Genomic DNA, 15,217 nt, shown 5'->3' with positions numbered 1-15,217 from the left:
ACATATATTATGTTTCTATAGACATAACTAAACTTGAAGATTTGGTTTAAGCATTTATGACTTCTACATTACAAAGCAACACACTGCAATCTTTCTCAGGAATTCACAGTGAATTAATTGGTCTTTGTCAGACTACTAAAGATTTGTTTAATTAAGGGAAAAAAGATTAATATTTTGACTGTAGCCACAATAATGTCTCTTATTAAATGCCTATCGTGCTCTTGATGTCTTCTAGACCTCATCTCAGGAAATTCTCCCAGCAGGAGAATGAATTACTAGTTCCCTCTTAGAGGTGAGGAAAGAGACCCAGGGAAATCAAGCAACTCAAACTAGAAATCAAGAAAATGGTTGGGCTCCAGTTCTAAATTTTCCCATTTTATTGTGGTACCTCTAACAATAGTGGATATCCATTTTAACATAATTCTAAATGAACTTTCCAGATTCATGAAGAGAGAAAGCAGAGCAGCTGTTCCCAGGTGAGGGGAAAGTAGGTGCTGGTGAGGAACAAATGCAGAGTCGGCTCACACGGACACAGGTTCTGGGCTTGGCTGGTAGGAATGGCTGAGGTAGACTTAGAAATGAAAGCTAGCAAATTTTGCTATTGTATTTTATTGTAACTTAATAAATGGCCTTCAATGCTACACATTTAGTTGAACTTTTACAAATTTTGTAAATTTACTAGAGAATACAGAAGTATTTAAAAATATCTTTATTTCAATTACATGATTATCATAGTGAGTATTTTTTTAAGAAAACTTGATTGATTTCTTATTCAAATCTTTTTGCTTTGTATTATTATTATATTAAAATAATGAACTTTTATTACATTTATTTATTTACTGGGCAGTGAAGCATGTGTGTGCCACAGCATAAGTGTGAGGATCACAGGAACACTGGTAAGGGCTGATTCTCTCCTTCACCACATGGGTCCTGGAAACTGATTAAACTCATGTCATTAGGATTGAAAAGAATCTTTACCTACTGAGCCAACTTGCCAGCCCACTAATAAACATTTTGAAACAAAAATGTGTAATGTAAAAGATAAGAATAATTATCATGGTAACTGGAATTACTTCAATATTTCACATATAAAAACTACATGATCATTAAAGACACAGCTATCATTTATTTAATTAATGGGAACCACTGTACTCCTGGAAAAAAACTATAGTCCATGCCACACAGAGTCCTGGATGATTAACATCAACCGGAGGTGGGACAGACGCTACTCAATCCACAAATCAAGCAGACTGAAAAATACAGCTCCTCCTCATTATAAGCTGATTCATCCCTAACAAGAAAATTAAAGCCACTGTCAGAATACGCAGCAAACAAAAACTTCTAGCAAAACTAATGAATGACACTTTAAATAGAACATCAAAAAACCTACATGTGATTCAAAATTTCTCAAGTTAGGGCCAGACCTGGCAGCACCCTCCTTTAATCCCAAGCACTTAGAACTCTGTGAGTTTGAGGCCAGCCTGGTATACAAAGAGACCCAGGGTAGCCAGCATTATACAGTGGAGACTGATATCAAAAACAAAAGGAAACTCTCCAGCCATAAAGAAATCAAAGTTGCTAGGTATGGTGCTGGGTGACTGGTGCTGGGTGACTGGTGCTGGGTGACTGGTGCTGGGTGACTGGTGCTGGGTGACTGATCTCAGGAGGTGGAGGAAGGGAAGTCAGCAGGTCAAGTCACCTTAGTGAGTTTGAGACTGGTTTGGGATACCTAAAACAAACTTCATTACGTTAAACAAAATTAGCAGAGCTCAGAGAGACAAATACCATATGTTTTCTTTCATATGTGTGGATGGATATTCAGTGTGAAGTGGTGGCAAGTGTAGAAATGTGACCATAAGAGCAGAGGATGAGATCTGAACGGGGTGGGGAGGGAGGACCAGAACACCTGACACATGAGAGGAGAAGAGATCTGTCAAGGGAGGACAGTAGAACTGGGAAGGACAATGGGAGAGGAGGAAGAACAAAACCAAAAAGAGAATAACAGACTATAAAAAAGAAAGAAAATCAATTGTTTACTTAATGAATTATTTAATGCAAAATTTAAATGTATTTGAAGATTTTAGAATGTAAAACTCCAGTATAATAAAGAATATTGGATGACATAGAATTGATTGTACTTTTACAATACAAACCCCAGTACATGAGGAACCATTTGAGAGCACTGTTCTTATTTTTCAGATGTCTTTATGTTATCTACTTGTTTCCAATGGACTTGGATCATATTCACACATGTTCATTACCTTCTCTTATCTAGCTCCTTCTTCCCTCCTGCCTCTTCTCAAACCATCACCTTCTGCTTTCACGTACGCATTCTTTAATCCAGATCTCAGATGAGAAGACATGATGGTATCTGTCTTTCTGTTTGTGGTTTATTTCACTTAACTCACGTTAACCAGTCTCCAATTTTATCATTTTCCTGAAAGTTATATAATTTCATGCCAAATAATGTTGCCAAATAACATTCCTCTCTCTCTTTCTCTCTCCCTCTCTCTCTCTCCCTTGTTCCCTCTCTCTCTCTCTCCCTTCTTTCTCCTCTGTGTGTATGTGTGCATGTGGGTGTGCATGTATATGTGTGTGTGTGCATATGTGTGTGTATGTGTGTGCATGTGTGTGTGTGTGCATGTGTGTGTATATGTGTGTATGTGCATGTGTGTGCATGTGTGTATGTGTGTGCATGTGTGTGTGTGTGTGTGTGTGTGTGTGTATACAGTCTTTATTCGTCATCTGTTGATGGGCAGGGCACCTAGGTTGGCTGCATAACCGTGAAGAGGATATGCTGGTGTCTCTGTAGTATGCGAACATAGATTCCTTTCAGTGTATGTACAGGAGTGGTATAGCTGAATCATATGGCAGATCCATTTTTGGGTTTTTGTGGAATCACCTTTCTGATTCCATGGGAGCTGAACTAACTTACATCACCACCAGCAGTGAACACAGGTTCCCTTGCCATGCTCTCTCTGTACATCCTGCCAAGCCTTTGTTGTATCGTTGGTAACCACCATTCTGAATAGAGCAAGATGAATCTTCATGTCCTTTCCATTAAAGATGTTGAACGTCTTTTTTTTTTTTTTTTTGTACTTATGAGTAATTTGTAATTCTTCTTTTGGCAACTGTTTGATCTATTTGCCCATTTATTGACTGAGTTTTTAGGTGGCTTTTTATTTTTTAATTTTTTATATATTCTGGATTTTAACCTCCAATTGATTAAAAAGCTGCCAAAGTGTTTTCTCCCATTCTGTAGGCTATTTCTTCACTCTGGCAATTGTTTCATTTGCTGTACAGAAGCTTTTCCAATTTCATGTAATCCTGTTTATAAATGTATTACCATTTCCTAAACAGTCAGGGTATTCAGAAACTGTGCCTGTGCCTACATCTTGAAGTGTTTTTCCTCCATTTTCCTCAAGCCATTCTAAATTTTCAGGTTTTACATTAAGGGAGCAATCCCTTTTATATTATTGATTTTTATGCAGAGTGGGAATTATAGATCTGGTTTTACCTTTTTCTACATATGGATATCCAATCTACCCAGCACCATGTTTGGGGAACTTTGTTGGCAGTCCAGAGGCGGAGGCTGCAAAGGTTTGCCTCTGAGTCTTCTATTGCCCTGGTCTCCATCTCTGTGCCAGTCACAGGATGGTTTGCTGCTTTGGCTCGGAGCAGAACTTGAAATCAGCAATTGTGACACTTCCAACTTCAAAGCAGAGCTCTTGAGGCTGACTAGACTCAAATGTCAGTTTCAGAAATGACTCATCAGCTGGGTGCGTAAGACTCTGTTTGATTCCTGGGGAACTTTAAAGAAAGTTTCTGATACATCACATAAAAGCTATTCCTAAGCCACCAACCAAGGAGTACACATGGCTCCAGCTGCACATGGAGCAGAAGATGGCCTTGTCAGGCATCAATGGGAGGAGAGATCACTGGTCCTATGAAGGCCCAATAATGCCCTAGTGTAGGGGAATCGAGGGCAGGGAGGCAGAAATGGGTAGGTGGGTGGAGGAACACCCTCATAGGGGGAGGGGGTGGGATAGGTGGTTTACGGGAAGGGGGAAACCGGGAAAGGGGGCCAGCACACTCACCAGTTTAGGATAACTGGTTACATTTAAATTTTACTTAAACAGTGAATAGTAGTTGCACAAGGCATATACTAAACCGCTATGTGTTGTTTAAATGAAATGTTTCACTCTGCACCCTATACTTCATCTGGCACCCCAACTATAGCACTTCTCCTAATACTAGCTATTTTTCCCTCTTCTACTAAGTAAGCACACCATGACAACGGCATCAGAAATCAGGCTTTGTGCTACGTGGCAATGTCATTACACAATCAGCTAGCAGCCCTTATGAAGAATGGAAATAGATTTTATAGAATTTCTAACTGTTTGTTGAATTGTTTCAGGATAGTCAAAGACTCTGTGTTCCCATCTGTTCTTGACGTTTCTTAAAGGGACGTGAAAGTTTTCAGTAGCTGCTTTTACACAATTGGTGATGGTTAGAATACTTAATGATGAGGTTACGCATATACTTATGAAACTGCTCATAGCAAATTCACTTTCTGTCCATACATATGCATTTAACATCACAATGTGGATTTTTTTATAAAGTTCCAGGACATGGCAGTTCTGTGCATTTTAACAAGATTTGATCTAAACTTCCACCTTAGGGACCAGAATGGTCACCCATAATTAAGAGCACTTATTGCTCTTGCAGAAGACCTGGGTTGGAGAACCAGCACCCACATAGTGGCTCACAACCACCTCCAAATTCCAGTTACAGGGATTCCAATGCCCTCTTCTGGCTTCCACGGGTACTGCATGCATGTGGTAAAAATAAACTCAGGCAAGCACACACATAAAAATAAATCTTTAAACTTCTAAATCAGCATGAATGAATATTTTCAGTCTGTACTTGATTTTTAAAGTATAATCATCCAAGCACTAGGAATTTTGAAGCCTCTGTTAAATAAAATTTTATTTAATCAAAGATATGTATTGAAACCGAAAAGAAAAAAGAAAACTTGAAACTTGACATTTTAATGCTCAGTTTAAAAATATAAAGGGCATAAACAAAATATTTTAAGTTTTTCTCTTTTATTGTAACTAAGTTTTAGTTTGAATTCAAAGGTAATTTTGATCAGTAAGACACTTCAGCATAAGGGAAGGCATCCACATAGTGTTTACAAAGCCATGAGGCAAGTCATCGGATGAACCAGTGAATCTCCTGCAAGCTGTTTCACTAAACAAAGCACCATTAATATGAACATCACTGAAATACTGACTGTTTTCCAAAGATCTATTTACTTCCAAATTAGAATAGATTTTTCCAACCACACTTATTACAGCATTGCTGAAACCAGCATGACAGATTTTTCTCTATCCATCTCTAAGCACAGCCTACATGACTCAGTCCCAAGTTATGAAGGGCTGTCATGCCAGACACAAAAGTTAGCAAAGTTAAATTTTATGCTCCACTTTACAAATAACACATTTGTTAGCCTAGGATAATAAAAACGTAGAGATTTGTCTACATAAAGATCAGAAAGCTAAAACAGAAAACAGCCCCTGTGAGTCACCATATTCCACTGACTAAAAGTCACATTTAAGGAAATTCTGTAGCCACCTAAGTACTTAACAACAGTACACCACCATTGGTAACTTGGAAAACAATGTCAAAATTGAAGAGTGACTGTCCGGTGATTTTTCTAAACCAGATAGTAATCTCAGGAAACAAACAAACAAACAAAAGCCGTACAGTTCAACAGAGTCCCTTCTTAAGGGATAAATTATTTTTCAAAAGCCAATACAATTTTTCCTAAGCTCAATGGATCCAATGATTTTTTTAATTATAATGATAAACTATTTAGTTGCCATCACCTCAGTTAGACTGTATCCTCGTGTGAACTCTGGGTGTCCTTCCTTTCAATATCCTTGTTTAACACTCCTGAAAACATTTCCTCCAGCTGTGACCTTCTAAGAAAGGACACTGGGCAAAGTTGAAATAGTTGACACATGTTGAACATAAGGTAGTTGGATAAAGTGGAATGTGGGGGGTGGTAGGTGTTAAGCCAGAAAGATAAGCATTGCCCACATTAGGCTGTGCTCTGTGAGCCACTGAGAGGAATCTGCACTTCATTCCTGGAGCCTTAAGACATCATCAAAGAGATTTAAAGCATATACTGGTGTGATAAGGTTTGCCATTTTTGGAACAACAGCTCCCATTCTAGGGAATGTATTAGGGAAAAAAATAGGTGGCTGGAAACAAAATGGCCAGTTAAGAAGACACTCTTGTGATAGAAGCCACGCATCTTATAACCAGAACCAAAGTACAAATGAAAACTATCAATGGAGACAGAACTGAGCAGCAGCCTGGGTGTGATAAGGCAAGAGAGATGATTGCAGAAGATGAGCTGCAGGCTGCCACAATGCCAACTGCAGGGATGGCACTGCTATCGATGAGATGAAAACACAAAGCAGGGCTGGAGATATGGCTCCAGTTAAGAGTTCCCAGTATCCATGTGGAGCAGCTCATAAGAGCCTGTCTGTCGCTCAAGCTGCAGGGGATCCAACACCCTCTCCTGGCTTCAGAGGGCACTTGCACACATGTGGCAACCACTTACACAGACACACACACACACATGTATATACATTTAAAAATGAATCATAAAAAGCACAGGATGAAGGAACACATAAGAACGTGGAAATGCCCAGCAAACAGTTACACCGAGCAGAGTATATTCATGCAGCCGGTAAGAATTTTTAAGCATATACCTCGGTGTCAGAGGTCCACTTCTGTGACAGCATCTGTTTTCTATCTGTGACTGCACACTTTACATTTGATGCAGACTGTGTCAGTTTTACCTTTGATTCCCTAATTCTGCAAAACAATCCTGTCACAAATATTATGAGCATCACTGAATAAGTCAGTCACTTTGCCAAATGTACCACAGCATGCAAAAAAAAAAATGATTAGCACTGTCAAAATGTCAGTAGAGCCAAATTTTAATGACCTTGGCTCCAAAAACAATATAGAGCATCTATTTAAAGATTTAACATACAACACTGCAGAACAGGAGACAAGACCTACACATTTCTTCATCCTGCCATCTACATTAAATGTATAAACTCAGTTTTCAATATGTGGACGAGTTGTATAGTCTTACACAATTAAGAAATCCCCTTTTATATTATGACCTATGATACCATAGTGATGGAATAGGGAGCAGGGCAGGTTTGCATATTCATCTATACTGGCCTAAATTATCACAGGCCAGGCATCTTAAGAGCACTGAAGAGTAATTTGACTAAATATATGTCATAGGTAGTTAAAAGATAGTGGTTTCTGTGCATGGGGGCAAATATGCATTATTCTAGGAGGTAGAGGCAGGGCAATCTTAGGTTGGAGGTAATCCTGATCTAAATAACAAGATCCTCTCTCAGAAGACAGAGAAAAATAGCAACGAAAAAGTGAGGAGGCCATGTGATTAGAATCCAAGGAGGAAATACTGGCTCAGGTTTCCAGGAAATATATGTAAACACAGTTGTAAAAATTTTCATATAGTTGTAGATTGTTTATTTCTAGCCAGTGGGCAACTTTATTGGTACAGTAGCTGAATTGACTGCAAAATCCTTTCTTTTTAAAGTGGAAGACATACACATACACACATACATACATACATACATACATATGAATATACATATATACATACCTATATAGGAATGTACATACATACACACATACATGCATACGTACGTACATACATACATACATACATAACTTGGGCAGGGGGAATGTTATTTTTTGGTTTTGTTTGGTTGTTTCTTCTTTTTTTTTTTTTTTTTTTTTTTTTTTTAGAGAGAGGTCCATACTGGCTTCAAACTATCCATGTACCCAAGCATAACCTTGAACTCCCGATTCGCTAGCCTCCATCTCCTGAGTGTTAAGATTACATGTGTAGCCTACCACATCCTGTTAATGCAGTGCTTCAAACCCAGGGCAAGCACTTTACCAACCAAACTGTATCCCTGGCCTCTGTGCACAATTTCTTATCAACAAACTTTATAGCAAACTTGCAGAACAGAAATTAGATTCTCATCTTAGGGCTGAAAAGACACTCGGCAGTTAAGAGCACTGGCTACATGGGTATCTATCAGAGGACCTAGGTTTGGTTCCCAGCACCAACATGGCAGCTCATAACCATCTGTAACTCTAATCCTAGGGAAGCAGACACTCTCTTCTGGCCTCTGCGGGGACCAGGCACACACAAAGTACACTTACATACCAGCCAGCAGAATATTCAATAAATACATTTGTTTTTGAAATACCCAACTTAGGACCCAACATGGTAGCACAGACCTGCAATCTCAATAGTCAGTAAGCTGAGTCTGAGACCAGCCTAGTTATCCAGCAAGATCCTATCCCAATCAATCAATCAATAGAAATCCCCATCTTACCAATGTAGAAACTGAATGACAGGAAAGAAAACAAAGCACAAATAATAAGAAGCAAACATGAGACTGAAAACTCTCAAATCAGATTTTCAAATCTGTATCCTTTTACCTCCCCCAAAGATTCACCCACTCAAAGATTACATTCACACTGAGTACTGTGAACCTAACTAACAGTAATAGATTGTGTTGACAGGGAGAAGGGTCCTTTAGGGAGGTGCAAGAAAATGATTTCTCTCCATTCAATTGGTAGGTGTAAGTTAAGTTTTTAATCTAACACTTAAAAGAGCTATAGAAGATGCATGAACAGTCCCTGGTCCCTTCCTTCATAGAACTGATTAAGTGAAACTGAAAAGGAATTAAAAACAGAGGACACAGAAATTCCCTGATGTCTACCGAATAATTTCTAATTTATTATGCTCTTGTGAAAATCACAGTTATAAGTGATGGGCTAAGAGGATGTTATGTGTTCTATGAAAGGTTTACAGCCTGAAAACTTCTAGGAACCATAGTCCCAAGAGGCTAAATTTACTGCTGGGTGCTAGAATTGGCCCCTATATCATTCAGCTGCAATACAGTGGCTGTCTCTAGTTCTTATTACAACAGTGCTGAATAAAGCTATGAATGGTTTGCATGAGAACTTTAGCCAAAATTGCAGTTCTTTCCAGATTCTTTCCTCCAGAAAACTGGAAGCTGCCTTAAGATCCAATAGTTTAAAAGAAAGCAACAAAAACCTTTCATGTGTCTGGATACTTTTCCACCTACTGGCTTACCTCTCCCTCGTCCACAGGAACTTGGTGGGTGGCAACAGGCCAGAGAGAAGCTCCATGGGCTTCAGAAGAAGAGAGAAAAAAATAAGAAAAGAAAACAGACAGCATTTGCCTTAGCCACGTTATAATTCACACTAAAGTAATAGCTGCCAATTTTGTGCATCAATCCTTATCTTTAAAAATTTATTTTAAACTTGCTCATTATTTATTTAAGGCCACCATCTTTACAAGGCATTGCACCTTGTCCTTGGAAGGCCACAAAACCAAACAGTTTGAAAAAGTTCTGGCGTTTATAGGGTTTCCAAACTGTTCAGGAAAACAGAATCTCAAGTAAGCTGAGAGAAAGGGGGTAGCTCAGAGGAGAAGCAGTTGCTGAGCGTGCACTGGGCTCAGTCCCTAGCAGCAAACACCTAAAAGCCTAAGCCAGACATTGTTCGATAATATTCTGGCTTTCACTCACATTTTGTAAATAGGCACACTTTACTAAAATGAGCATAAACTGGGAGGAGAAAAGGGAGTCTGAAGTCATTAGCAACCAGAAGCCTCTTGTTTGTTTGTTTGTTTAAAAATCAAAATTCAAAGATGTAGTTGAATTCTAAGGTATGATCAGCTCAGCTAAATTAATAAGGAGACTATTCCATTACAAGATAGAAAGTGCTTTTCCAAAGTTCCAATCAACGGGAAGCAAGAAAAGCGTTGTATTGTATACTGCTCATTAAAGTGAAATTTTAAACAAGATTAATCAAGGCTGAACCCAGAATTTTGTCAAGCATTTAAAGCTCCATTGCCAAATTAGTGGACAGATAATAAGTTTTTTTTATTTATTTATGTTTTCTCCCTTTTTTTTTTTTGATTTTTTTTGAGACAGGGTTTCTCTTTGTAGCTTTGGCTGTCCTCGAACTCACTCTGTAGACCAGGCTGGCCTCGAACTCAGAAATCAGCCTGCCTCTGCTTCCCAAGTGCTGGGATTAAAAGCGTGAGCCACCACTGCCTGGCTTCCCTTTTCTTTTTTTAATTGGTTATTTTATCCATTTACATTTCAAATGTTCTCCCCTTTCCCTGTTTCCCCTCCGCTAACTGCCTCTACAGCCCCTCCACCTACCCACTCTGGCCTCACAGCTCTAGCATCCCCCTATACTGGGGCATCAAGCCTTCACAGGGTGAAGTTCCTCCCTTCCCATTGATACCACACAAGGCCATCCTCTGCTATATAGTACCTGGAGCCATGGATGCCTCCATGTGTACTTTGTGGTTGGTAGTTTAGTCCCTGGGAGCTCTGGGTGGTCCAGTTAGTTGACATTGTTGTTCTACCTATGGGGTTCCAATCCCCTTCAGCCCTTTCAGCTCCTTCAGTCCTGCCCCTAACTTTTTCATTGGGGTCCCCTGGCTCAGTCTGATGGTTGACTGTGAGTATCTGCATCTGTATTAGTCAGGTGCTGGCAGAGCTTCTCAGGGAACAGCTCCTGTCAACCAGCCCTTCTTGGCATCAGCCATAGTATCAGGTTTTGGTGTCTGCGGATGGGATGGATCGCAAGGTGGAGTGGTCTGTGGATGGCCTTTCCTTGAGTCTCTGTTCCATTTTTTCCCTTGCATTTCCTTTGAACAGGAACAATTCTGGGTTAAAATTTTTGAGATGGGTGGGTGGCCCCAACCCTCAACTGGGGACCATGCTTATCTACTGGAGGTGGTCTCTACAGGTTCTATCTGTCATTTGTTGGGTAATTCAGCTAATGTCATCGTCATTGGGTCCTGGGAACCTCTTGCTTCCCTGGCATCTGGAACTTTCTAGTGGCTATCCCCAGTTCCCCATCCCCCACTGCTACATATTTCTATTCAATTTCCTGACTCTCTATACTTCTCTCCTGTCCCTTCCCATACCTGATCCTGCTACTCATTTTTCCTCCCCCTCCTCTCTCCCTCCCAGGTTCCTCCCTCCTTCTACCTCCCATGATTATTTTGTTCCCCCTTCTAAGAAGGACTGAAGCATCCACACTTTGGTCTTCCTTCTTCTTGAGCTACATATGGTCTGTGAGTTGTATCATGGGTATTCCAAGCTTTTTGCCTAATATCTACTTATCAGTGGGTACATACCATGTGTGTTAATTTGTGTCTGGTTACCTCACTCAGAATGATATTTTCTAGTTCCATACATTTGCCTGCAAATTTCATGAAGTCATTGTTTTTAATAGCTGAGTAGTACTCCATTGTGTAAATGAACCACATTTTCTGTATCTATTCTTCCACTGAGGGACATTTGGGTTGTTTCCAGATTCTGGCTATTATAAATATGGTTGCTATAACCATAGTAGAGCATGTGTCCTTGTTATATGTTTGAAAATCTTTTGGGTATATGCCCAGTAGTGGTATAGCTGGGTCCTCAGGTAGAACTATTTCCAATATTCTGAGGAACCCCGCCAGATTGTTTTCCAGAGTGGTGGCAGCAGTTTGCAATCCCACCAGCAATGGAGGAGTGTTCATCCTTCTACACATGCTCGCCTGCATCTGCAGTCGCCTGAGGTTTTTTATCTTAACCATTCTGACTGGTGTGAGGTGGAATCTCAGGGTAGTTTTGATTTGCATTTCCCAGATGACTAAAAATTTTGAACATTTCTTTAGGTGCTTATTGGCCATTTGAGATTCCTTGGTTGAGAATTCTTTGTTTAGCTCTGTATGCTACTTTTTTAATTGGGTTTTTTGGTTCTCTGGAATCTACCTTCTTGAGTTCTTTGTATATTTTGGACATTACCCCTCTATTGGATATAGGGTTATATCTTTACCTCATCTGTAGGTTGCAGTTTTGTCCTATTGACAATGTTCTTTGCCTTACAGAAGCTTTGCAATTTTATGAAGTCTCATTTGTCAATTGTTAATCTTAGAGCCTGAGCCATTGGTGTTTTGTTCAAGAAGTTTTCCCCTGTGCTAATGTGTTCAAGGTTCTTTCCCACTTTCTCTTCTATTAGATTCAGTGTATCTGGCTTTATGTGCAGGTCCTTGATCCACTTGGACTTAAGTTTTGTACAGTGAGATAAGAATGGATCAATTTGCATCCTTCTACATGCCGACCTCCAGTTGAACCAGCACCATTTTTTGAAAATGCTGTCTTTTTTCCACTGGATGGCTTTGGCTTCTTTATCAAAGATCAAATGACCATAGGTGTGTGGGTTTATTTCTAGGTCTTCAGTTCTATTCCATTGATTCACCTGTCTGTCTCTGTACCAATACCATGTGGTTTATATTACTATTGCTCTGTAGTACAGCTTGAGGTCAGGGATGGTAATTCCCCCAGAAGTTCTATTATTGTTGAGAATAGTTTTCACTATTTTCTGGGGTTTTTGTTGTTCCAGATAAATTTGCAAATTGCTCTTTCTATCTCTGTGAAGAATTGAGTTGGAATTTTGATAGGGATTGCACTGAATCTGTAGATTGCTTCTGGTAAGATGGCCATTTTTACTATGTTAATCCTGCCAATCCATGAGCATGGGAGATCTTTCCATCTTCTGAGGTCTTCTTCAATATCTTTCTTCAAAGACTTGAAGTTCTTCCATACAGATATTTCACTTGTTTGGTTAGGATCACACCAAGATATTTTATATTATTTGTGACTATTGTGAAGGGTGTGAAAGACTAATTTCTTTCCCAGCCCATTTTTCCTTTGAGTAGCGGAAGGCTACTGATTTGTTTAAGTTAATTTTATATCAAGCCACTTTGCTGAAGTTGTTTATCATCTGTAGGAATTCTTTAGTAGAATTTGGGGGGTCGCTTATGTTTACTACCATATTATCCACAATCGATAATAAATTTACTTGACCAATAACACATTCTTTCACTCTAGGATTTAAGAAAATTGAAAATACTTTTGAACTAACCTGAACAAACTTTAGTAAAACCATACAACTATTTCTCCAGAAGGAGCTAGTTGGCATACAGAACATTTTAAAAAGGAAAAGAAAAGCTTTCTATGACTGCATTTTTTTTACAGTGCTGCAATGATGATCACAGAAACATCAATGTGACTAATACTACAATCCCAAAATCTGTAAGCATAAAATGAGGTTCCTGTGTCACACCAGAAAAGTAACCACAAAACCCTGTCAGGTTATATATGATCTACCAGGCCAAACATGTGTTGCTCCAGGTCTCAAAGTTATTCTTCTTTCAAAGCCCTCAATCAAAATCCCGAGTTATTATTTTTTTGTTTCTTGACTCCTTCTATGTCTAAAAAGCCCTGACTATTCATCCTTAGTATTTATTGACTAAATTGTAGCCACCTAGCAAAGCCTGCTATCTGGAGTTCTTACTTAATACCCTCAACAGTCCTGGAAAGAGGTTCTACTACAGAGACAAAGCTGAAAGTAATAGGTAATAAACACCTTAGTAAGCATCACACAGCTGGGGGAAGTCAGAATGCAGTCCTGTTGCCCAGCTGTGGCCTTTGATGGCAGTGTGTGTCACCTCTTGAACCTAACATCTAATTCTTGGAACTTCTAGTTATCCCTAATGTATTTTACATTGTTCTTAGAATCTTGGAATCTCTTACATTGTTAAGAGAATCTTTCTTTTTTCAACTATTTATTTTAAAAATTACTTCCTAAGAATCAATGGTGCTATCTTTAGCTGTGACTTACAGCACTGGGGATATGGAACCTGAAGAGGCCATCTCCTGTAGCCAGGCAGAAAGCCCAGTGGAGCGATAGGAACACCAACCCACCCACAAAACTTCTGACCCAAAGTTTATCCTGTCTGCAAGAAAAGCAGGGACAGGAGATGGAGTAGAGACCGAGGGAACAGCCAACCAATAACTGGCCCAATTTGAGTCCCATCCCGTGGCCAAGCATTAATCCATGACACTATTAATGTTACTCTGTTATGCCTGCAGACAGGAGTCTAGCATGGCTGGGAGAGGCTTCACCCAGCAGCTAACTGAAACAGATGCAAACACCCACAGCCACACAGTGGATAGAGCTTTGGGACTCTTTTACTAAAACAAGAGGAAGGATTGCAGCCCCTAAGGGGATAGGAACTCTATAGAAAAACCAACAGTCAACTAACCTGGACCCTTGGGAGCTCTTAGAGACTGAACCACCAATCAAAGAACAAACATGGGCTGGACCTAGGCCTCCCCAGCCATATGTGGCAGATGAGCAGCTTGGTCTTCAGGTAGGTCCCAAACAACTGGAGTGTCGGGGAAAGGGGACTATCCCAAAAGCTGTCGCCTACCTGTGGGATATGTTCTTCTAGTTGGGCTGCCTTGCTTGGCTTCAGTGGGGGAGGATGTGCCTAGCCTTATAGAGACTTGATGTGCAATGGTGGGGAGAATACCCAGGGGAGCCCCTACCTGCCCAAAGGGGAAGGAAGGATGGGGAAAGGAATATGAGGGGTGACCACGAGAGAGGCAGTGATGTAAAGTGAATAAGTAAAATAAATAAATAAATAAATATAAACTTAAAAATTAAAAAAAAATACATTGATAATATAGCACAATGGGCTAAGATAGTAAATCAAATCCAACTGCCAGATCAAGCATGCCTTTGGTCAATTTATCAAATCTTCTCAAATTCAGTCATTGTTTCTTGAATACAAAATGCACGTCTGTGAAACATCTGTCAATGGAACAGTAACTTTTCCCCAGAAGAAAAATTCTCCTAATACTGAATCTCCAAAAAAGAAGAGGGGATGCTGAACATATGGTGGACCACAGCAGCTCTAGTGTAGCAATCAGTGTTACGGTCTAAAAATGTGGAACAGACAAGTCAGGACAAGCCTCTAAATTGTGGCCTGAATCTGGAAATATTCCTTAAGCTGTCTGATAATCAATGAAGTGGACCTATGAAGTTGAGTAAAGAACAGTAAGAAATATATAAGTTACGCATGCAAAGTGCTTAAGTGGTGACTAGAACATGGGAAACGATGGTGTCAAAAGCTGGTACAACCACTCTGGAAATCAGTTTGGCGGTTCCTCCGGAAATTGGACATAGTTCTACCTGA

General features: G+C 39.7%; 1 protein-coding gene and 1 long non-coding RNA gene across 3 annotated transcripts in view; both read right to left on the bottom strand.

The window, feature by feature from the left end:
• LOC116088440 overlaps positions 1-14,266 on the bottom strand; it is an 18,569-nt gene extending 4,303 nt beyond the window's left edge. Inside the window, exons 1-2 of the long non-coding RNA XR_004117887.1 lie at positions 13,603-14,266; positions 9,236-9,294 (exon numbers count right to left, since the gene is read on the bottom strand). This is a non-coding gene — a long non-coding RNA (uncharacterized LOC116088440). The remainder of the gene's footprint in view (positions 1-9,235; positions 9,295-13,602) is intronic.
• The window catches only part of Plcl1 (phospholipase C like 1 (inactive)), a 315,943-nt gene that overhangs the window by 283,011 nt on the left and 17,715 nt on the right, over positions 1-15,217 (bottom strand). The window lies entirely within an intron of this gene.

The sequence above is a fragment of the Mastomys coucha genome, unplaced genomic scaffold (genome assembly GCF_008632895.1).
Source record: "Mastomys coucha isolate ucsf_1 unplaced genomic scaffold, UCSF_Mcou_1 pScaffold14, whole genome shotgun sequence".
Classification (NCBI taxonomy): Eukaryota; Metazoa; Chordata; class Mammalia; order Rodentia; family Muridae; genus Mastomys; species Mastomys coucha.
Note: the sequence above shows the minus strand (reverse complement) of the source record. Positions and strands in the feature narration are given on the sequence as shown.